The sequence below is a fragment of the Cornus florida genome, unplaced genomic scaffold (genome assembly GCF_030987335.1).
Source record: "Cornus florida cultivar Cherokee Brave unplaced genomic scaffold, ASM3098733v1 CherokeeBrave_3.0.0_Hap2_Chr04, whole genome shotgun sequence".
Classification (NCBI taxonomy): domain Eukaryota; kingdom Viridiplantae; phylum Streptophyta; class Magnoliopsida; order Cornales; family Cornaceae; genus Cornus; species Cornus florida.
Genome location: NW_026775574.1, coordinates 27,471,639 through 27,495,000, shown reverse-complemented (window position 1 = coordinate 27,495,000; position 23,362 = coordinate 27,471,639). Strand labels below are relative to the sequence as shown.

The 23,362-nt window shown below is 35.2% G+C and overlaps 1 pseudogene; it reads right to left on the bottom strand.

Moving 5' to 3' along the window:
* Positions 1 to 23,362, bottom strand: part of LOC132304864 (photosystem I P700 chlorophyll a apoprotein A1-like) — a 58,763-nt pseudogene that overhangs the window by 3,157 nt on the left and 32,244 nt on the right.

Sequence of the window (23,362 nt, the reverse complement as noted above, 5' to 3'; positions counted from 1 at the left end):
GAACCTATGTCTTATGTCCGTCCGTTCTTCATATCTAGCCAATAAGCTTCTTGTGAAATTCTCAAGCATACGTAAAAAAAAATCATCATATGGCCCAAGTGGAATGTCGGACCACTTAAGCACTTCATTACCGGCCGGGTCCATATGATCTAGTGCATGGTGATGATCATCCTCCCTAACATTCATTGCATCATCAGGACTGTTTGATGGTCATCGACACCGTTGCGAATACTTAGCGGGGTCGGACAGGACCAAAGCGCCTATGACTTCCAATTATCACTATAGTCTTTTGATCAAGGATTAAGTCCACCAAACTCAGGTAACTATTATTTTGATCAAGGGTTAAGTCCACAAAATTATGACAATAAACTCAAGTAACTATCTCAGATAGTATAATCTTCCCATCTTCTTTTTGGCACTTTAACCCTTTAATCAATTAAAAAATATCCATTTTAGACCATAATATTTATAATTAAAATACAATACATAACCATATATCATTTAAATTTATGATAATAAATAACTTTCAAAAAAAATTATGACAATAAACACGTACTTAATTATAATATCAATTTATATATGTAATACAATAATTTGTATGGGAAAAATAATTTGTTTCTATTCCTTTCCTTTAAAAAAAAAAAAAAAAAAAAAAGCAAGAAACTGATTTATTTTATTATAATATTAGTTGGGCTCACGTGCATGCATGATAGTTAAGCCCAGTTTAAATAACCAAATTTTTAACTCATGGATGTAATCAACAGTCAAAATTTTAATTCAGACTAGTTCAAACAACAAAATTATGATAGTGATTGGAGTACTTTAATTTATAATTTTGCTTCTCAAAATGTAAGACAATACATTTATTTTGATATGAAGTTGAATTTTAATTTCTGTGATTGAGTGGTGTTGAATATTTTTAAATTTTTTAATGTAAATTGGATTGTGCTCTTTATAAAGCACCAAGACCGATTTTTGTTTTGTATGTTTTCAACCTTAATATATTTTATGTGTTTATATTCTAATTTTAATGTAAATTTCTCACTCATTTAAATTTTTTATTTGTGCGAAACCCTATGTACAAAGGGTATCACATTTAAAAATTCGCCTAGAATGTTTCAAAATTTTGAGAATCTCAGCTCTGGGTCCGGCATATCGGCATCCTAGCGAGTGAGTTCTTGCACCAAGGCTCTAAATTCTGAAGCACTAGTATTGATATCCATGGGTTTAGTCTGGCTATTTTGGTGAAGATGTGAAGGACTCTGAAGTCTGCAAGAAGATCTTGAGATCTTTAACTTCAAAGTTCAATGCTAAGGTTACCATTCTTGAAGATAAAAACTTGTCTCAAATAAAGATCGATGATCTTTAAGCCTCACTCACTGACCTATGAAATGAGAATTGGAGTTCCCACTCAACATAGAAGAGAAGCTACTATAAAGGCCAAAGAGGTTGTTGAAGAAAATGAACAGAAGTCTAAAGATGATCTTGAAGAAGATGAAGTGTCTTACCTAGCTAAAAAGTTCAGAAAATTTAGATTCAAGAAGAAGACACGAGCACAAAACCAAACCTGCAATGGTTGTGATAAAACAGGTCAACATGGAGCTAACTATCAAAACCCCAAAGGTCAAGCTCAGAAAAAGACAGATAATTTCAACAACAGAGGTAGATTTGGAAGAAAGGCTCTTGTTTTAGACTAGGACACAAGTCCTAAAGAAGAAAAACCTGATAAGAGACAAGATGATGAGTATTTGTTTATGGCACTTCTTGAAGATTCTCAGGCTCAAACTGAGTAAGACAAAGATAGTGATACTGAGGTGGAAGAAATTCTTGAAGAGTGTGAAAGGTTAGCTGTGAAGTGTGATAAGCAAAAGGTTCAAATCAAGAAATTTAGCTCAGAGTAACAAAGGTCCAAAGAATTACTCATCAAGAATTTCAGGTTGAAGATGTCAATTCTATGTTATATATCCTTGAGTGCGTTATATGTTGTAAAGCTTAAATCCAAGAATCAACAGTTTGTCTACGTGATGGCATAAACATCATTCAATTAATCCTCGAACATTAATTTAATATGAAAAATAATAATCTACCCAAGGCTGTGCAACGATTGGCACAAAAATGGATGTGATTTTTTTGTAAATGAAATAATAATCTAAATCCATGTATTATTTATCAAATGATTTCCTTTCTTAAATTTAACCGAATAATAAATTTGTCATTCATTTCTCTCTTCCACTCAAAGTAATAAAAAGGATGAAAAAACACTTTTCTTCTTGTCTCTTCCATCTCCTTTCATTCTTCCAAACTTCTCTTTCTATTCTTTTTAGTTCTTAGTTGAAAGTTGAAGTTTCTAAACCACACGACGAGGGCCTTATATAGCCGGGAGAGAGGCAGAACTCTATAAATTTTAAATTTCAGAAAAAAATTAATTTCGTCCATTCCGCTTTTTTTCTTTTTCAAAACAATTATATATAATAGCCCCAAACATAGAGTGCATGAAAGTAAAATTAAGGTATACCTTGATTTCCCAAAACATTCACTTGGCCCATTTTAATCACATGCTTTAAAAGATCAAATGTTGCGAAACAAAAATGTAACAGCAGCCAAACATTTCCTCTTTTCTAAAGGACAAAAAATCAAATTTCGATTCTGATTTTTGTGCTTATGTTACATGTAACCATTTAAACATAACTTGACATATACATATTACCCAAATATCAATCATCTTATGTTGTTTTTCAACCAATATGCGCTGATTTTGACAAGTTGAACATCCACGTCACCTCAGGACACAATTTATATATGGTGTGTCATCACCAATGTGCGATAAAAGATGTGGCTAAGCTAAAATTTGTAAAATGCCACTACCACTACTAATTACTAAAGTAGCAAGACTGAATGGGGATCGTTCCAAGGGAAAGAGAAGGTATTCCAGAATTAATGTTGGATTAGTAGGTCGAATGATCAAAGATGGTTTTGTTGGTTTAATTATACTACAATGTAAACTAAAGTGTAATGTAAAACAAGTAAAATAAGTGAGATGTAGAGAATGAGAGACGGTTCTTAGGACATAGAATTCACCACTAAGCATTGCTCACCTAGACATTCAACATTTGATAAATTAGGAGGATTATGGGTTGTAAACAAGGTGTATGCAATTGATTGGATTGTTAAACTTGGATGGAGTAAATATACATTGTCTAAACAATCAAGTGGATAGCGCAACATATCAAATTAAGCCATTAATCCTTCCATAAGCCCACAATCATGCACACTCAAGAATCTAGAGAAATATACTACTTGTACTCATAAGCATGGATCATCAAACAATAAGAATGGAATGTCCACCTATCTAGGAAATTAAGGCAATTAAACTACAACTATGCTAATGACATGAAAATTAAATTAATTAAACTAAGAAGGTGGCACAATCCATCAAGAAATAAGTATGAATCATCAAATAAACCACAAGAGTAATCCATTAAGCACCATGTCTTGACCAATACTAGACTCATCAATTAACACACATAGACATACATCAAATGTAAAGAATCAAGTGTAAAACACATGACTATTCATTCCAACATACATAAACATATGAATAGAATTAAAAGATCATTTGGAAGTATTAAACTACACAATCATATAGAAACAAGATTTATATATAAAAGAGGTCAAAACAATAGTTACAACACAAATCCCCATTAATTACAATCATCAAAGTCTAGGAAACATGCTTAGGGCTATCTCTAGCCCCAAGAGAATTGTCTAGCCACTCATGTTTGGTGTCACTCAATCTTCAAGGGCTTTGTCTATGGTTGAATTCATTTTCCTCCTTGGTTGTTTTTGGTAAAAACCCTAGAAGAATGAAGAACTCTTCCTAAAATGTAATTTTTATCTCTAATCTCTAGCCAATTCTCTAACTAACCAACCTCTATGCTAAAAATAGCCAAATTCCTTATATAGGTAGCTAAAATGTCACACCCAATGGTCACACCTCATGCACTAGGACCTCCAAATGATTGCACCACGAGCACACCTTTAATTCAGCATGACATCTATTTTGCACGTAATTTAAGGCATTTTGATCGATTATATAGTCGTTCTGATCAATCGAGTAAGGCGGCGCATTTATTTGGATAAGGACAAAGACTGAGATGTTTATGGGAAAAGGACAAAAGTGGTTGGTGTGGATAAGATTAAAAGGTTCGATCGATCAAAGGAAAGGTTGGATTGATCGAATGTAAAATTTTCCTGAAGATAAGGACAAGGGGTTCGATCTATCATGGCATGGTTGGAACGATCGCAGTGCGATCGATCATGGCTTAGTTCGATCGATTGGAGAAGGAATTTTCACCACTTTGTTTCCGCTTTGCTCCTTTCTTCAACTAGACTTTAGATTGCTTCTTTCAGTGCTCTAATTCAGTTGATTTAACATGTTTTGGAGATAAGTGCCTGAAAAGGAGAATAACACGAAATTAGACTAAAATGGAAAAATAAGATAGATAAAGGTCTTAGAACAATCAAGATTAAGGGATTTAAATACGCACTTTTTAGCGCTTATCAATATACCAAACCCAAGACAGACAATTATGAGTATCAAGAGTTGGAGATAAATCACTCTTTGTTCTAACGAGCACAAAAAAAAAAAAAAAAAAAGAGAGGATAGATTAGAGTAATAATATTAAACAACCATTACAACAAGTGGATTGGTTTAATGCTCAAACTAAGTACAAATCCTTGAAGAACAAAATCACTAAAGTTATGTTCACTTCTCAACTATGGTATATCTTGTGGTACTACACGTAAATTAACTTTCATCATTACTCAACTTAATAACTTTCATAACTACTCAACTACACATAAAGCCAAATTAAGTGTCCATTAAGAGTTTGTAAACTATTGAGAGTTCAAAGTGATTAGCTAATAAGTCAATTTTTGTTTAATAAATAAATAAATTAATGACAAGATAAAATAATTTACAGATCGACACAATCTACAAGTAATTGATATAGTTAGGTTATGTACAACTTATACTATTTTTACCTCCCTTGTATAACTTATTCAATTAGGAGAGCCTGATAAGCATTTCTTTAACACAAGTCAGAAAACTATACTATTTTTATTCTTGATGATGAATGTACATGCCCGAGCGTGTGCACAAAATAATGCACAACACTTTGAGTTTGGAAATTAGTGTCAAGTGGGCATCATATTTTAAATTTATAAACCGCTTAATACCTATACTATGTAGTATGAGTGAGAAGGGATTATCCCAAGAGATTATACGTGTTGGAATTTAACTTCAACTCTAGCGTATCACAAGATTGCAAAAGATAGAGATTGGTTTGATTAAACTAAGGTGCAATGAAATTAAAATGCAAGCAAAGTAAACTAGTTAGAGATAGGGATTTAAGATATATGAAGAGAGGTCTTAGGGTGTTGGAATTACCACTAAGCTCATGTAATTAACCACTTGCTTTCCATTAATGGGGAAAACATTGTTATGAACAAAATGCGACTACTAATTGCAATATTAAGCATGGACCATCTAATTTAAGCATGAATTGTCTTACCTAAACTAATTGTAGCACAACCCATCTAGTTTAAGCATGACCCATCTAAGTAGCAATAATTGTAGCACACATCAATCTAGAGAATCATGGAATTTGCAATAATAAGCCATGGAATATCTAAGCAATCATAGATTGTCTACCTACCTACAAGCATGAATTAAATTGTAGAACAACCCATCAAGCATAAGTATAAACTATCTAATTAATTGACAAACCCATTTAATGAAAACCCATGCTTAGCCATCACTAAATTCTTAATTAATCACGCATAGACATGCAACTAACATAGAGAATCTAGTGTAGAGATCAATTCCCCAAATAATCACACATAAGACAACATGTAATTAAAATAGAGAATCAATAGAAAGAATTAAACCATATGAATCATGTGAGACATAATTTCTAATTTAATCACACATAGACATGTAAATAAACTAGAGAATTAATAGGAAGAATTAAACCATAGAAATCATAGAAATATACCAAGATTCATGAAATTCACAAGGCTAGAACATAAATCACAACAATATATATAAATCCCCAAAAATAGAAATACAAGGGTTTAGATTACACAAGACTTAGGGCTCATCCAAGCCCTAAGTGTAGATCTAGCCAATCATGGAGGAGGAAGATGTGGTCATGGAATCAAGCTCCAACCATGGCTCCATCTTCTTCTTCTTCTTCTTTGAAGCTCTAAAGATGGAGAGAGAGTGGGTCTAGAGATGTGTTCTTGAGATGAGCCTTCACTTCCCTCTATTCTTCTAACCCTAATCTCTAACTTTGCTAGAGAGAGAAATAAAAAATACAAAGTAAAAAATAAAATGATAAAAAGCTCATTTACAAATGGGTCACTTCCCTTTATATAGAAGGTCCTTTTCTTAGCCACTAAGTCAGGAATATAGCCCCAAAAATATCTAATCCCGTACTATGTGATTGGTGGACTTTTGGGCGCACATGGAATAAGACAGCTCACTGCCAGCAATGTTCGATCGATCAGAGAAAAAGTTGGATCGATCAAAGAAAAATTTGGATCGATCAGAGAAAAAGTTGGATCGATCAGACTTGGCAGCTTTTCAGGATCAGCCTCTTTTTGCTCCAAATCAGCCTCCTTTTGCTCCGGATCCTCAAGAAGACTTAGTTTGATTTCAAAAAGGCTTTAAGAAACCATTTTTAGCCCATTTTAACATTATTGACCTGAAATAGACAAAAACACAAATAAGTACTAAAACGGGTAAATAAGATAGATAAAGGTCCTAGAATACTCAAGCTTAAGGGGTTTAAAATTGTACTTTTCAGCACTCATCAGTACATTGCAACTACACAAGGAGTACAAAATGGAGGTCAACATTGCACCACTGCCAAATACAACTTATATTATTAAAATTGAACTCATTATATAAAGCAGATAATCAAAAAGTACAATAAATGAAACGTGTTAATCTTCTTGCTCTTCTCTCCACCTTAGATTTAGGTGATTTGACCCCACTTTATGTATTCCAATAAATAAATAGATTTCGCTAATAATTTTTTGTGGATCTATAAACGAGAGCGTTACTCTCCGCAAGGAGATGAACGTGATATTTTTACTTTCTTAAATCCGTTTTCGGGTGAATGAGAAATTAGCTCCAAAGTAAGGTGTTTGATAAGCCTAAATGGGTTTACAAAATGTGGAAAATATTTATCCCACATCGGAAAAATATTAAAACCAAAAGGCACCATGAGGCCTATATAAACCTTTCATTGGGTTCATTCCAAAGCACTCCAATTCAGAATCTTTTTCTCTAATTCTGAATTCTCTCATTCCTCTCTCTTCTTCTATAAGTGTATGTGGGTGCGAGCCCTTATCTTTGGGTTCGAGCCGTTGTCAGTCACTCCGAGTCCAAGTTCGAGTCAGAGAGTACTACACCGAGCTGGTTTGCCTATTCCTTTGGTTTGCAATGCTACTACTAAAGGAAGTAAAAGTCGTTGTATTATGGGAGATTGACATCACTGAGACCGTTAGCACCATAGCTGTAGCGGCCCTGGTTTTTAGGCCAGTGCGTCAGTGATAAACCGAAAGGATGATCCGGTAACAGATCCGAAATACGAAAGTAAAAATAGAAAATAAGACTTTAAGAAGTCAAAGTGACCTTCCATGAGGTCGTGGAACTTATTGAGAACTGATGCGGAAGCAAAAGATCGAAAATATGACAAATAAGCCCCTAGGGGCAAAATGGTAATTTTTTAAACTATGGATTCGGGTGCCACCGAGCACACTTTTGGAAAAACAACGAAAAACTAATCAAGATGGACTCAAAAATCGCATGATTCGGAGTCCGGACGAAGGAGAAACGACATGGCAAAGAAAAATGAGCACTTAAGGCAAAAGGGTAAACTGGTAATTATCCAGGAAGATCCGGGTGCAACCGAGCACACCGTTGGAAAGACAGCGAAATATTAGTCAAGTTTAAAAAAAAAAGTTCCCTCGATTTGGAGTCCGGACGAAGGAAAACGAGGGAAAACAAAAGTCGACGTTGAGACGAGCACCCCACAAGCACACCGACAAGCACCATGACATGCACCATGACATGGTAGGGAAGATAACAATTCAACCAGAACTGAGAGCCGAAACGAGGACCGAAACGAATTTTTTTTGGAAAAACACGAAGTAGAAACCCCCCCCCTAAAATCGAGTTTTCTACCCAACTTCGCGAAAGGAAATGAAAAAGACACACTGAGAAATCCCTAAAATGCCCTTAGATCAGAACTGGACAAGAGGGCAAAAAGCTGCTACAGTGACTGTCCACATTTGAGATAAAAAATGGGTTACCAAACGAATTTTTCTGGAAAAACACGAAGAAGAAACCCCCCCGAAATCAAATTTTCTACCTGGCATCGTGGGAGAAAATGAAAAAAACTCATTGTAAAATGCCCAAAATGCCCCTCCATGAAATCAGGTTATGACGGTTAAAAAGCTGCTAAAATGTAAAACAGAAAGCTGAAATTTGTAAGGGATTTCCGGTACTAAGATGACATTTTCTGGAAAAACACAAAGAAGAAATTCCCCCTAAAATCACGTTTGCTAAATGAACATGTGAAGACGGGAATTCATTTCTTGAAAGGAAAACTCCAAAATGCTCTAAAATCAGATTATGTAATAAAAATGTAAAATGAGTCCATAGGAGGCTCAAATCACTAAGGATGAGGTTTTTCTTGAAAACGATCATGCACACAGACGTAACTTACCTATTAGGACGTCCTATAGTGGTCCATGGCTTAAAAATACCGCCGATGCAAAATCTGACCCCCCCAACGGCCAAAAAAGCTAAAATGCAAATGAAATGAAAATTTTGAAATTTAAAATTATGAAATGGCTTGAAATTACCATTTAACCCTTGGCCACACTTCATACATGATTAATAAGACCCTGCGGAAAAATAAAAATGGAATTCCCACACCCGATGCAAACATAGTGAAGTAGAGACTTAACATTTTTCATTATTTCCATAATAAACCTTGAAAACGAAAGTGCATAAAATATAAGATACATGTCATTGGCCTCCGGCCTCATACTACATGTCATCCAAGGAATGATGAGTATCACGAACCAAGCCTTCGTACCAGAAACAAATTCCTAGTAACTTCGGAGTGAGTAACATAAAGCTACTTGTAGGAAATGAGTATGCATAGACCTAACATTTTACAAAATTATCACCTTAAGGTGAAACAAGTCAAATGGGCTCATGCCACCTAACGTCTATGTAAAGATGAGACTCAGGGAACATCTTAAGCTACCTTAGATCATTTCTAGTATAAATCACATCATTCATGCAATTTAAATAACATAGAAGCATGTTATACAAAGCAACAAGATATAGGTTCTCAAAAGTATCAACTTGCAACTTAAGATACGAAAACAACTAAAGTGGGTCATGCCACTTAGCGTCTATCTTTCAATGAGTCTAAGGAATCATCCTAAGCTACCTTAGGCTGTTTCTAGCATAATCACATCGTTCATGCAACTTAAATAATCATGAAAACATATTATACAAAATATCAAGATATAGATTCTCAAAGTCTTCAACTTGAAATCTAAAACACGAAAACAACTAAAGTGGATTATGCCACCTAATGTCTATGTTCTAATGAATTTGTAGGATCATTCCTAAGTTACATTTAAACATAGAAACACAAATCACAATAGAGGGACAATCCCCCGTACTAGAACCATGTCCTAGCCGTAGTCAAACAATGACATCCCCAAGTTTTCAAAATCAACAAGTTATGCAACAACGTATATATCAACATGTATATACAAGATAATCAACTATCTACCATGCACAACCGAATTTGGAAACACATACAATACATGCTCTAAGTCCACAACTACTAAGGCGTGACAAATGTCGAATCTTCAGTGTGCGATTCGTTACACGCTATAACAATATATCTCAACATTGAAATCATAAACTCATGAATCTAATACAAGTCCAAAATCTTGATTTAAACATATAACCAATGTCAAACACATGATTAAATCATTAACACTATAGAAACAGAAATTAATTAAATAAACTAATTAATTTATCTAAATTTCAAATCTCAATCAAATGATCCATAATTAACACATGTTAAACAACATTGCATGGTCATTGCATACATCTATTCAAAATCTTAATTAAGCCAATGGAACAACAAAGTAGAATTTAATTAAATCATGATAATTAAATCTCTAACTTCTAAAGCAACTTCAAATGGTCCCAAATTAGTATATGCTAGTAAACAGGTCCTGTTCATTTCAAATATCAAGTTTAAAACTCAATTAAGCCAATGGAACCTTTAAATCAATTTTAATTAATTCTTTTAATTAAAATCTCTAGATTTTCATACTCATCCAAATGCTCCAAAATTAAAGTATGTTAAAGATTATACCAAGACTTAATTTAATAGCCTATCACATGTTAATTTCATGCAAGGTACGGCTATGGAAATGAATCTTTCACAAATGAAAAATATTAAATAAAAGTTGCAATTCTTATTCAAATAACCCAAATTTAATATATGTCAACAACCATACCAAATGCCAAATTTACTAGCATGCTATACTTTAATTCTAAGTTATACACATTCTTGAGAATTAAATCTTATACAAGGAAAATAATTAAATTAAATTCTAGGATTAATACAAAACATGCATAAGTGGTATAAACTTATAAAATTATCATTACAACGTAAATAAAAGCCTAAGACATCCCCTACTTCACTTTGAGATGAAAATCTCAAAAGCCACTAAAATGAAACGGTTTCAAATCCAACAATACTTCTGGATTTTGTCGGGGACAACGCCGTGAACATTAAATTCCAAGGAGGACCTACCAAAATCCTAACTTGACCTCAAACCCGAACTCAAAAATTGGCCAAATACGGGTTCTAATATGGGGGAAAGATGAGCGTAGTCAAGACAAACACAAAACACAAAGGCACTACGACTTTTTAACAAAAGGGAATAAGCTTAAAATGGGAGAAGAAGAGTGGCAGCCCTCCTTGGGCTGCCATGACAGCTACTGGTCATGCATGAAGAGAGGGGACGATAACTTTTTATTTTATAACCCCCTATTTATAGTAAAACCCTAACAGTGCCCCGCCAGGTCCGGAAAAGTGGAATTTGCGCAGACGCGCTCAAACGGCAAAACTCTATGAATGAAAAAGAACCGAAATGAGAAAAGATGAACAACAAAGAAACGATGTCAAAAATTGAGTCCTAAGCAGAGATATATGCCTCGAACAAGTTCGGCGATAACCGGGGCCAGAAATCTGAAACTGGGGGAAAATGACTAGAAGGAAATTTTAAGAGTACAAGACTCGACGAAAAGTGAAAACGAATCTCGTACGAGGATCCAGGCTCAAAACGAGACATTTTTACAGTAACTTTCATTAATTGCACAATAGTCCCTCCAAAAAGTGAAAACTACACTAATGACCCAGAATGAAAATATCTTCCAAAAATATTTTCTTAAAAATCCCTAAAATAAAATATCTTCAAAAGATATTTATGAAAAACACCCCAAGAAAAGAAAAAGATTCTGAAAAACTATGCATCCGTACCCCTATGGACACCAGGAGCAACCAGAGTACTTTACTGCAAAAGTAAAGATATGTATTTCGTGGAAACCACTTAGAATGAAGATACGTGAAGTCAAAAACCAACTCCGAGCATGGAAAGTGAGGTTTTTCCAAAAAGTGACAAACGGGGAAAAGATAAAATAGGGAAAAGGACGAAAAGTGAATAGTATCCAAAAAGTGAATGTGAAAATGACTCGGTCCTTAAAGGAAGTTGTCAATCCAAGGAAAAGAGTTTTGGATACCATTTTTGAGTACTCGAGATGACACTAAGCGTCGAGAAACAGAACTCGAAAAAGAAAATTAAACGAATAAAAATTTATCCGTAAAATTTGAGAAAAAGGAAAGGGAGGAAAATGACCGGGTCGTTACAACCTACCCTCCTTAGAGGAATTTCGTCCCCAAAATAGGAACATCCGAGGAGGACAGAACTAAGACTGAATGAAAGGTCAAACCACAGAACAGACCATAAGGTGCTAAAGGGCAACTCCAAAAGCCTGAAGATCATCTGAAGGAAAATGAAAACCAAGAACTGAGAGACAACTCCCTGAACGAATCGGTATATTAACTCAATGTTAATAACCGAAAGAATCCTAAGACAACGATAAGTCGGATCAAAACAGATGGCTAAGAATGTCATGGCAGTACGAAAAATAACCAGAACCCGCTCACACTTATCCATCAGTAAGGTAGCATGATAGTATAAGGTATTGGTTTATAATATGCCCCCAACAGATCAACCCAGAAAGAAAATTTTCGATACAAATGACATCAATGTCGAAAATGATCATTGCCAAAAGCACCACGGAAACCAAGAATCTGCGAGAGTTGGGGTAGCTAATCCCAAAACTCTAACAACAATGTCATTGGTACCGTTATGCTTAAGGCCTTAAATACCTAACGCTAGAGTAGCAGCGACCCCCATATCTAAAAATGCTACAACAACAACACCAGTCACGAACCCATAGCCTGACAAGTCTATGCCCTCAAGCCAATGGATCGGACCCACAAAACCAAAAACTTATGCATCGATCTGAAGTAGACCTACCGTAAGGCTATATACAGAAGACAAAACGCTGGGTCAAAATCCCTATAGTGGACAGCTAAAACCTCAAAATGCAAGTCTACAATGTAGCTCACACATCTCTATCCCAACAACCAAGGTCACAAAACCCAATATAAGTGTATGAAAGATGAAACATAAATCAAATACTCACATAGTGCATACTCGTAAAAATTAAATGACGTAAATCAAATAATATCATAGTACTAAACACACAGTACACATAAGGTAAACCAAATAAACCACCTATCATATAGGGGTCAAACAAATAGCGACGCGCTATACCCCACCAACGACATAAACATGGTAAGCAGATACTGTATAAGCAACGTATCATATACATCCTCATATAACTATCACATAGTCATAAATCCTAAACATGTTTCTAAGGCATGCCCGAAAACAATGGGGCTCATAAACATGTACAAGTGATCATAGAAATGGCAAGTTCGTAAAATCAAAGAAATGAATGGAATACCTCTCAAAAGACACCACGCAGAAAACGTACAACCAAACCTGGATGAGTCCAATCTCTCATTACGAGGAAAGGAACCATCCCTCAAATGACCACCAAGGTCTCCTAAATATAGGGTCAGCAAGTCATTCCCAAGACCAGCTCATACCCCGATGGAATCCCAACACCACAAGAAATAAGACAACAACGAAATGGATAGCCCCAATGCTAACAGTTACGAGACACCAACAAGAAAATCCCTAATCCAAGATGCCAACGAGTTCGATGAGAACTCTACAGGATTCTACCAAAACCCTAACACAACGCCCCCCCAAGTCTCCAATGACAAGGGAGAGTAATTAATTGCACCAACGCAATTAATTACACGAAACCACTCACATCCCAACCGTAGCCCACAAGAGCTAACCAAGGTAACACAAGAAGGATCCTAGGTCAACACACCCATCCAAATCCCAAAACCATCGCCCTAAGAAGACAAGACACGAGAACCTCGCCCTGAGGCTCACAAGGCAACTTCCCAACTCTATAAGAAAGGATTCGAGTCAGTCCTGACTCATCATCCCATGACGCTAGAAACAAGGACCTCAATGACATCATGATGTCAAGACCACTATGAAGTCCTAAGAGATGACACCGGCACCTGTAATGCCACCATGACCACATCACAAAAAGATGAAAGAAAATGAGACGAAACGGTGCCTCCGTGGCCTACGTCTCATCTCGCCAGACGGATACAACAACCCTACGCTCACTTAAGCCCTTAAAAGAAGACTCTCCGTGAGTCAAAACTATGACGCTATATGCGTGGAAAGGAAACGAGATCAATAATAACACGAGTTATTATGATCGAATGCAACTCACACTATGAATGTACCAAACACAAAGCATGACAGGGTATGCAACATACGGTCATGCTAAAGCAATCAAAGAAAGCTGTTTAAACAATTAAACACTTAAGTAAATAAGCGTACATGTCAAACAAGGATGTTTTTAAACACAAAAGCATATAAGCATAGAGACATGTCATAATATCAAACGTGTTATCAAGAAACACATAAAACATGTTATAATACCGAAACATGTTAACAAATAGCATATACACACGTATAACATAGCAACAAAAATGTGATATGCACCCAAAACCCGTCGTCCAAGGTATTCAAACCTAGGAGCTCTGATACCACCTGTGGCGGCCCTGGTTTTTAAGCTAGTGCATCAGTGATGAACTGAAAGGATGATCCGGTAACGAATCCGAAATGCAAAAGCAAAAATAGAAAACAAGACTCTAAGAAGTCAAAGTGACCTTCCATGAGGTCGTGGAACTCAATGAGAACTGATGCGGAAGCAAAAGATCAAAAATATGACAAATAAGCCCCTAGGAGCAAAATGGTAATTTTTTGAAACTATAGATTCGGGTGCCACCGAGCATACCTCTGGAAAGATAACGAAAAACTAATCAAGATGGACTCAAGAATCACATGATTTAGAGTTCGAACGAAGGAGAAATGGCATGACGAAGAAAAAAGAGCACTTAAGGATAAAAGGGTAAATTAGTAATTATCCAAGAAGATTCGGGTGCAATTGAGCACACTGTTGGAAAGACAGCAAAAAATTAGTCAAGTTCAAAAAACATTTCACTTGATTTGGAGTCTGGACGAAGGAGAACGAGTGAAAACAAAAGTCGATGTCACGACGTCGAGACGAGCACCCCACGAGCAGTCCACGAGCACACCGACAAACACCATGACATGCTAGGAAAGAAAACAATTCAGCCAGAACTGAGAGCCGAAACGAGGTCCGAAACGAATTTTTTTGGAAAAACACAAAGAAGAAATCCCCCCATAAAATCGAGTTTTCTACCTGACCACACGGAAGGAAACGAAAAGACACTGCGAAATCCCCAAAATGCCACTAGATCAGAACTGGACAAGTGGGCAAAAGTTGCTACAGTGACTGTCCACATTTGAGATCAAAAACGGGCTGCCAAACGAATTTTTCTGGAAAAACACAAAGAAGAAACCCCTCCCGAAATCAAATTTTCTACGCAATAGTGTGGGAGAAAATGAAAAAAACTCGCTGTGAAATGCCCAAAATGCTCCTCCATGAAATCAGGTCATGAGGGTTAAAAGCTGCTAAAATGTAAAACAGAAAGCTAAAATTTGCGAGGGATTTCCGGTACCAAGATGACATTTTCTGGAAAAACACAAAGAAGAAACCCCCCCTTAAAATCACGTTTTCTAAGTGACTATATGAAGACCGGAATTCATTTATCTAAGGAAAATCTCAAAATGCCCTAAAATTAGATTATGTAATAAAAATGTAAAATGAGTCCATAGGAGGCTCAAATCACCAAGGATGAGGTTTTTCTTGAAAATGATCATGCACACAAATATAACTTACCTATTAGGACGTGCTACAGTGGTCCATAGCTTAAAAATACTGCCGATGCAAAATCCGACCCCCCAACGGTTAAAAAGGCGAAAATGCTAATTAAATGAAAAATTTGAAATTCAAAATTATGAAATGGCTTCAAATTACCGTTTAACCCTTAGCCACACTTCATACATGATTAATGAGACCCTATGAAAAAATAAAAATGGAATTCCCACACCCGATGTAAACATGGTGAAGCAAAGACTTAACATTTTCCATATTTCCATAGTAAACCTTGAAAACGAAAGTGCATAAAATACAAGATACATGTCATTGGCCTCCGGCCTCATTTTATACATGTTTAATACATTGAAAAGAGTGTACTTATGTACATTTTACATTTATGAAATCAAAGATACAAGTTTTGATATACAAGGCTACAAAATGACCTTTCATGCTAACATTTGCATGAATGGAAATTCAAAAACTATATGTCATCCAAGGAATGATGAACATCACTAACCAAGCCTTCGTACCTTAAACAAATCTCCAGTAACTTCGGGGTGAGTAACATAAAGCTACTCGTAGGAAATGAGCATGCATAGACCTAGCATTTTACAAAATTATCACCTTAAGGTGAAACAAGTCAAATGGGCTCATGCCACCTAACGTCTATGTAAAGATGAGACTCAGGGAATATCCTAAGTTACATTAGATCATTTCTAGCATAAATCACATCATTCATGCAATTTAAACAACATAGAAACATGTTATACAAAGCAACAAGATATAGGTTCTCAAAAGTATCAATTTACAACTTAAGATACGAAAACAACTAAAGTGGGCCATACCACCTAGCGTCTATGTTTCAATGAGTCTAAGGAATCATCCAAAGCTACCTTAGACCATTTCTAGCGTAATCATGTTGTTCATACAAGTCAAATAATCATGGAAACATATTATACAAAATATCAAGATATAGGTTCTCAAAGTCTTTAACTTGAAATCTAAAACACGAAAACAACTAAAGTGGATTATGCCACCTAACGTCTATATTCTAATGAGTTTGTAGGATCATTCCTAAGTTACATTTGAACATAGAAACACAAATCACAATATTGATGCAATTTAACCAACATTGGAACTTCCAATACAACGCATAAAGTATGATTCCTCTAACTAAGTTAACATCTTGAAACTCAAAACAGGATATTAATTAAAGAACAACAAGTTACGATATCATCTAGTTATCAACTTGAAATGAAATGTGAAATCAAACAAAGTGGATACTTGGACGTCACGTCGGATCAGACCGACACTATAGTTACTTTAGGGTTACTAGCCCATGGGTAACCTTCTTATGTGCGCACTAGATTGCGGAGGGACAATCCCTTGTACTAGAACCATGTCCTAGACGTAGTCAAACAATGATATCCCCAAGTTTCCAAATTTAACAAGTTATGCAATAACATATATATCAACATGTATATACAAGATAATCAACTATCTACCATGCACAACCGAATTGGAAACACATACAATACATGCTCTAAGTCCACAACTATTAAGGCATGACAAATGTCGAATCTTCAGTGTGCGATTCGTTATACGCTATAACAATATATCTCAACATTGAAATCATAAACTTATGAATCTAATACAAGTCCAAAATCATGATTTAAACATATAACCAATGTCAAACACATGATTAAATCATTAACGCTATAGAAACGAAAATTAATTAAATAAACTAATTAATTTCTCTAAAATTCAAATCTCAATCAAATGATCCCTAATTAACACATGTTAAACAACATTGCATGGTCATTACATACATCCATTCAAAATCTTAATTAAGCCAATGGAACAACAAAGTAGAATTTAATTAAATCATGATAATTAAATCTCTAACTTCTAAAGCAACTTCAAATGGTCTCAAATTAATATATGCTAGTAAACAAGTCCTAGTCATTTCAAATATCAAGCTTAAAACTCAATTAAGCCAATGGAACCCTTAAATCAATTTTAATTAATTCTTTTAATTAAAATCTCTAGATTTTCATACTCATCCAAATGCTCTAAAATTAAAGTATGTTAAAGTGTATGCCAAGACTTAATTTAATAGCCTATCACAAGTTAATTTCATGCAAGGTACGGTCTTGGGAATTAATCTTTCACAAAAGAAAAATATTAAATAAAAGTTGCAATTCTTATTCAAATGACCCAAATTTAATATATGTCAACAACCATACCAAAGCCAAATTTACTAGCACGTTATACTTTATTTCTAAGTTATACACATCCTTGAGAATTAAATCCTATACAAAGAAAATAATTAAATTAAATTCTAGGATTAATACAAAACATGCATACAAGTGGTATAAGCTTATAAAATCATCAATTCAACATAAATAAAAGCCTAAGACATCCCCTACCTTAATTTGAGATGAAAATCTCAAAAGCCACCAAAATGAAACGGCTCCGAATCCGACAATACTTCGGGGTTTTGTAGGGGACAATGCCGTGAACATGAAACTCCAAAGAGGACCTACCAAAATCCTAAATTGATCTCAAACCCGAACTAAAAAATTGGTCTAAAATGGGTTCTAATAAGGGGGAAAGATACGCGAAGTCAAGACAAACATAAAACACAAAGGCATTACGACTTTTTAACAATAGGAAGAAGCTTAAAATGAGAGAAGAAGAGTGGCTGCCCCCCTTGGCCTGCCATGGCAGCTGCTGGTCATGCATGAAGAGAGGGAAAGATAACTTTTTAATTTTATAACCCCCTATTTATTGTAAAACCCTAAAAGTGGCCCGCCGGGTCTGGAAAAATGAAATTCACTCAAACGTGCTTAAATGGCAAAACTCCATGAATGAAAAAGAACCAAAATGAGAAAATATGAACAAAGAAAGAAGCGACGTCAAAAATTGAGTCCCGAATAGAGAGATATGTCTCAAACAAGTTCGGCGATAACTAGGGTCAGAAACCCTAAAACTGGGGGAAAATGACCAGAAGGCAATTCTAAGAGTACACGACTTGACAAAAAGTGAAAACGAATCCCGTACGAGGATCCATGCTCAAAATGAGGCATTTTTGCAATAACTTTCATTAATTGCACAATGGCCCCTCCAAAAAGTAAAAATTGCACTAATGACCCAGAATGAAAATATTTTCTTAAAAACCCCTTAAATAAAATATCTTCAAAAGATATTTATGAAAAACAGCCCAAGAAAAGAAAAAGATTCTGAAAAACTATGCATTCATTTCCCTATGGACACCGGGAGTAACCAAAATACTTTACTACAAAAGTAAAGATACGTATTTCGTGGAAACCACTTAGAATGAAGATACATGAAGTCAAAAACCAACTCCGAGAATGGAAAGTGAGGTTGTGTCAAAAAGTGACAAACGGGGAAAAGACAAAATAGGGAAAAGGACAAAAAATGAATAGTGTCCAAAAAGTGAAAATGTGAAAATGATTCGGTCCTTAAAGGAAGTTGCCAATCCAAGGAAAAGAGTCTCGGAAATCATTTCTGAGCACTCGAGACGACACTAAGCGTTGAGAAATAGAACTCGGAAAAAAAAAATTAAACGGCAAAAAATTTATCCGTAAAATTTGAGAAAAATGAAAGGGAGGAAAATGACTGGGTGATTAAAATAGCGGGGCGAATTTGTCTTAAGGATATAGAATCAAATTCTAGTCTCGACTTCTAATCAGGTTCTTTTATCTTATAGTTTTATTTTATTATATTAAAACTATATATTATAAGTAATTCGCCCCGCAATGGTACTAACGGTTTCAGTGGCGTCTATTTCTCAAGATACAATGACTTTTACTTCCTTTTGTAGTAACACTACAAACCAAAGAAATAGGCAAACCGGCTCGATGTAATACTCTCTGACTCGAACTCGGACTCGGAGTGACTGACTAAGGCTCGAACCCAAAGACAAGGGCTCGCACCCATAGACACTTATAGAAGAAGAGAGAGGATGGAGAGAATTCAGAATTAGAGAAAATGATTCTGAATTGGAGTGCTTTGGATTGAACTCAGGGGGGGTTTATAGGCCTCATGGTGCCTTTTGGTTTTAATATTTTTCCGATGTGGGACAAATATTTTCCACATTTTGTAAACCCATTTAGGCTTATCAAACTCCTTACTTTGGAGCTAATTTCTCATTCAACCGGAAACGGATTTGAGAAAGTAAATATACCACGTTTATCTCCTTGCGGAGAGGAATGTGCTTGTCTATTGATCCGCAAAAAATTCTTAATTCAAAATCTCATCCAAAGTTTATGTTTTTAATGCCCTCGTTTCCAACCCTTCAGGCCATCAATGGTCTTAATATTTTCAAATGGAGAAGTACATCTAACAACTAAGTCTTAATATCATTTTGAGCAATGATCTACAATGCTGACAAGGCTACAGGTACACGATCCAACATTGTTTGGATGTGAAAAAGGGAAAATGTTATATATGTAGGTGGTTCTATCTATAAACAGTATGAGCTACTTTTAAGTAAAACCCAAAAGCAAAACCGTATAGACTCGGGCCTAAAGTAAGCAATATATACCATCTAGACTAAATTGAATTGTGGCGTTGTTTTGTACTTTTGGTTTTTCCAATAAAACAAGAAAAGAAGAGGAGTCTAGTTTGAAAGTATTGAACTATATGCACTTTAGTAGCATTTATTTTAGATGAATAATACCACTAAAATGATAAAAAGAAAAGGAAAAGATGAGAAGTTTAGTGTCAAAATATTAAACTATATTGCACTTTAGTTCATACTTCTTCATCTTGCTTGAATATTGGTGATCTATGTCATGCACAATTCAGTTAAGAGCATCAATGATCCGCTCACTTAGTTTAGCGACGAGGCTGCACTCACCTAGAGGCTGAACTCACTAGGTGAGTGCTTGTATACAGGCAATGAGTACCAGCAAAGAGATACATACTTGTAACCAAATGTTGAAAATGGGCTATATTTGGGGAGCACCAAATCAGTTATTTAAATTTAAGAAGTTAGAATTCCAAATCCTACATGCATGGAGCTTGGATTTTGTGTCTAGTACTCTATGGTTATATTTGGTTGTGTTGAAATTGCATTAGGATTCTAATTTCATGATATGCAAATCTATCAATCCAATTGCAAGTCTATTGGAATTTCTAACACAAACTCATACACGTTCACAAAAAGAATGTTATACTACTAGTCACCATAAGCTGTCAACCACAAGCTGCTAGCATTCTCATTCATAATTTAATAGATATTTAAAACCAAAAAAAAAGACATACTACACATAAGCAGTCGACATTAAGCTGCTAGCATTCATATCTATAATTAATACTCCCTCTGTCGACTTTGGAAACTGTGATCGACACTTATTTTGGGATGAAGGGATTATAAATTTTCAAGCCACTTTTAAGATATTCTAGTCTCACACAAACCCTGTTAACCTATCTCAACAAACAATCTTTAAGGTAGAATTCCATAGAAGGTTTGCACAGTCTAGTAGTTTATGCCTGTAGAAAAATACTATTTTCGAGCTACTGTTGCCGCCAGAGCGGCCTCTGTTCCCGCTGGAGCGGCCTCCATCTTGAGAGGGTACCTTATCTTGGGCTCCGCTAACATCTTTCAGCAAAATTCAGGATGCCTGAAATATATATATATATATAATGTATTTTGGTCAAAAGATGGCTTTCAGTACCAGTCCAAAAACTACTACTGCCCAATCGCATCAAGATTGAATATTAACTACCATGTATTTAATACCAAATCCTGAAGGTCCACAAGCTTTTACAAAATGGGCGCCAACATAATATCATTAACATAACATTACATGTTGATGTACTACATGACCCGTGTCTCCAAGTGGTATCAGTTGCATCTCCTCTAGCACTATCGGCCTACTTAAAGGGTGGTACCTTAGGGCAAAATAAGTAGAACACACCAAACCTCACATGTGGATGAAGTCCAAAAGTTGGTGCTCCATGGTCAAGTTTAGACAACATTCAACATTCAAGTTTAATTAAAGTTTATGGCTAAGTCAAGGTATAATGTCAATTTCATAACTCAAAAGTATTTGTGGAATACATCTTGCGGACTTATACCCTATGCTCTCTTGCTTTTCATCGTAACTCAATTTTTATGGACAGTCATCACGATATGAATTTTTTCATTTTCTTTTTAAAAAAGAAAATTTCATTCAAAGCGCACCCATGCATGTGAGAAGCATACTCAAGCGGGAAGCATATCTCATAAACAAAAGCCAAAAAACACAAAAAGAAAACTCTATACCCTCAAGCTATCCACAAAATCCCTAAAAAAAAATTTACAATAATACCCATTAACCCATAAGGAACTAAGAATGGAGAACTTAAGTGCCCAAATAAAAGCCTTCTCTCCCTTGAATATATATCTTCCATTTTTTTTTTTTTTTTTCCTTTTTGGTTGATTGTACCTGTACAATATGTTGGTATAGACAACCCATACAAAAGAATTTTAAAAATTACAACAAAAGAGAAAAGGAAATTTGAGATAAAACAAAATCAGATGCAGAAGAGCGTTGTATTGTTTAAATCTATTACAGTATTTAATGTATTGTTTAAAGGGTACGCGCAAAAAAAGAATGTAATATGTGTGAATTAAATAATAATAAAAAGGAAATTTAAGACTAGAAAAAAATAAAAGGCTTGTATGATTTAAAATTCAGTTTTAAGTAAGGAACCTTATAACAATAAAAAAATATAAGTAGAATAATCTTGTAAGATTTAAAATAAGGGGACAAAATTGAAAGATGTAAGAGTAGCATGGTCATTAAATAATAAATAAGCTTTGGAGCTGTTTACCATTTTTTTTAAAAAAGTATTAGATATATATCTTACTTACCTACCAAAAAAGAATAGAATAAGAAAAAGTAAAGGGAGAGGGAGAGAATCTTTGTCCTTCTAATACTTCGAGAGATTTATTTCAAGCTCCTTCAAAGAGCAGAGACATGCCTCATCCTTGGTCCTCTCAAATGAAATGGAGGCAGGTGTCTTACTGAGCCAAAAAGAGGTCTACGTGTTCATAAGTATGGAAAAGGAGGTAGGAGAGAGCAAAAAATACATATTCATTGTCATTTTCGGTTCCCTTGGTAAAGTTGAGTAGACTATCCCCAGTGAGTTGTCAACTTCAAGAACTACTCATTATCTCCTTTCCCTTCAAGGAAATCTAATCAGATAAGACATATTATTAAGCATGGACTTTAGACTGAAGTCTGTGGTCATTCCCCTCACAATAATGTTGGCACATTGGGTGTCAATGCCTTCAAACCCTCTCCTAATGCCCCCTTTTACCTCTATTTTGACATGGTGGTGTTCTCGTTGTTGGAGGTGAGGAGGTAGTAGATACGGTGAGATCGTAGGGGACTATAGTATTGCCATCTACACTACCATTCCAACACTCTGGCTATGTTTGGTATAGTAAGAGTGAGACAAAGAGAGAAAATAAAACTAGTTATGAGATAAAAGAAAAGAAAAAATTAGTTATAAGAGAAAATAGCAGAAACAAAATAAGAGGCATTGTTAACCCTTCGTCGTGTTTGATTGATTAATTGATTAATGAGAAAAAATAAACCAAAAGATGGTATTAATCTTAAATTATGTTTGGGAAAGATCATCTACTTTCTTTAATCCTTTCATGTATGTCCAACTAAACAGACCCTAAATGTTGGTTCCCAACAACAACCTATTACCCAACAAGTTGTACTGCAAATGCTTGAGCCCAAGCATACA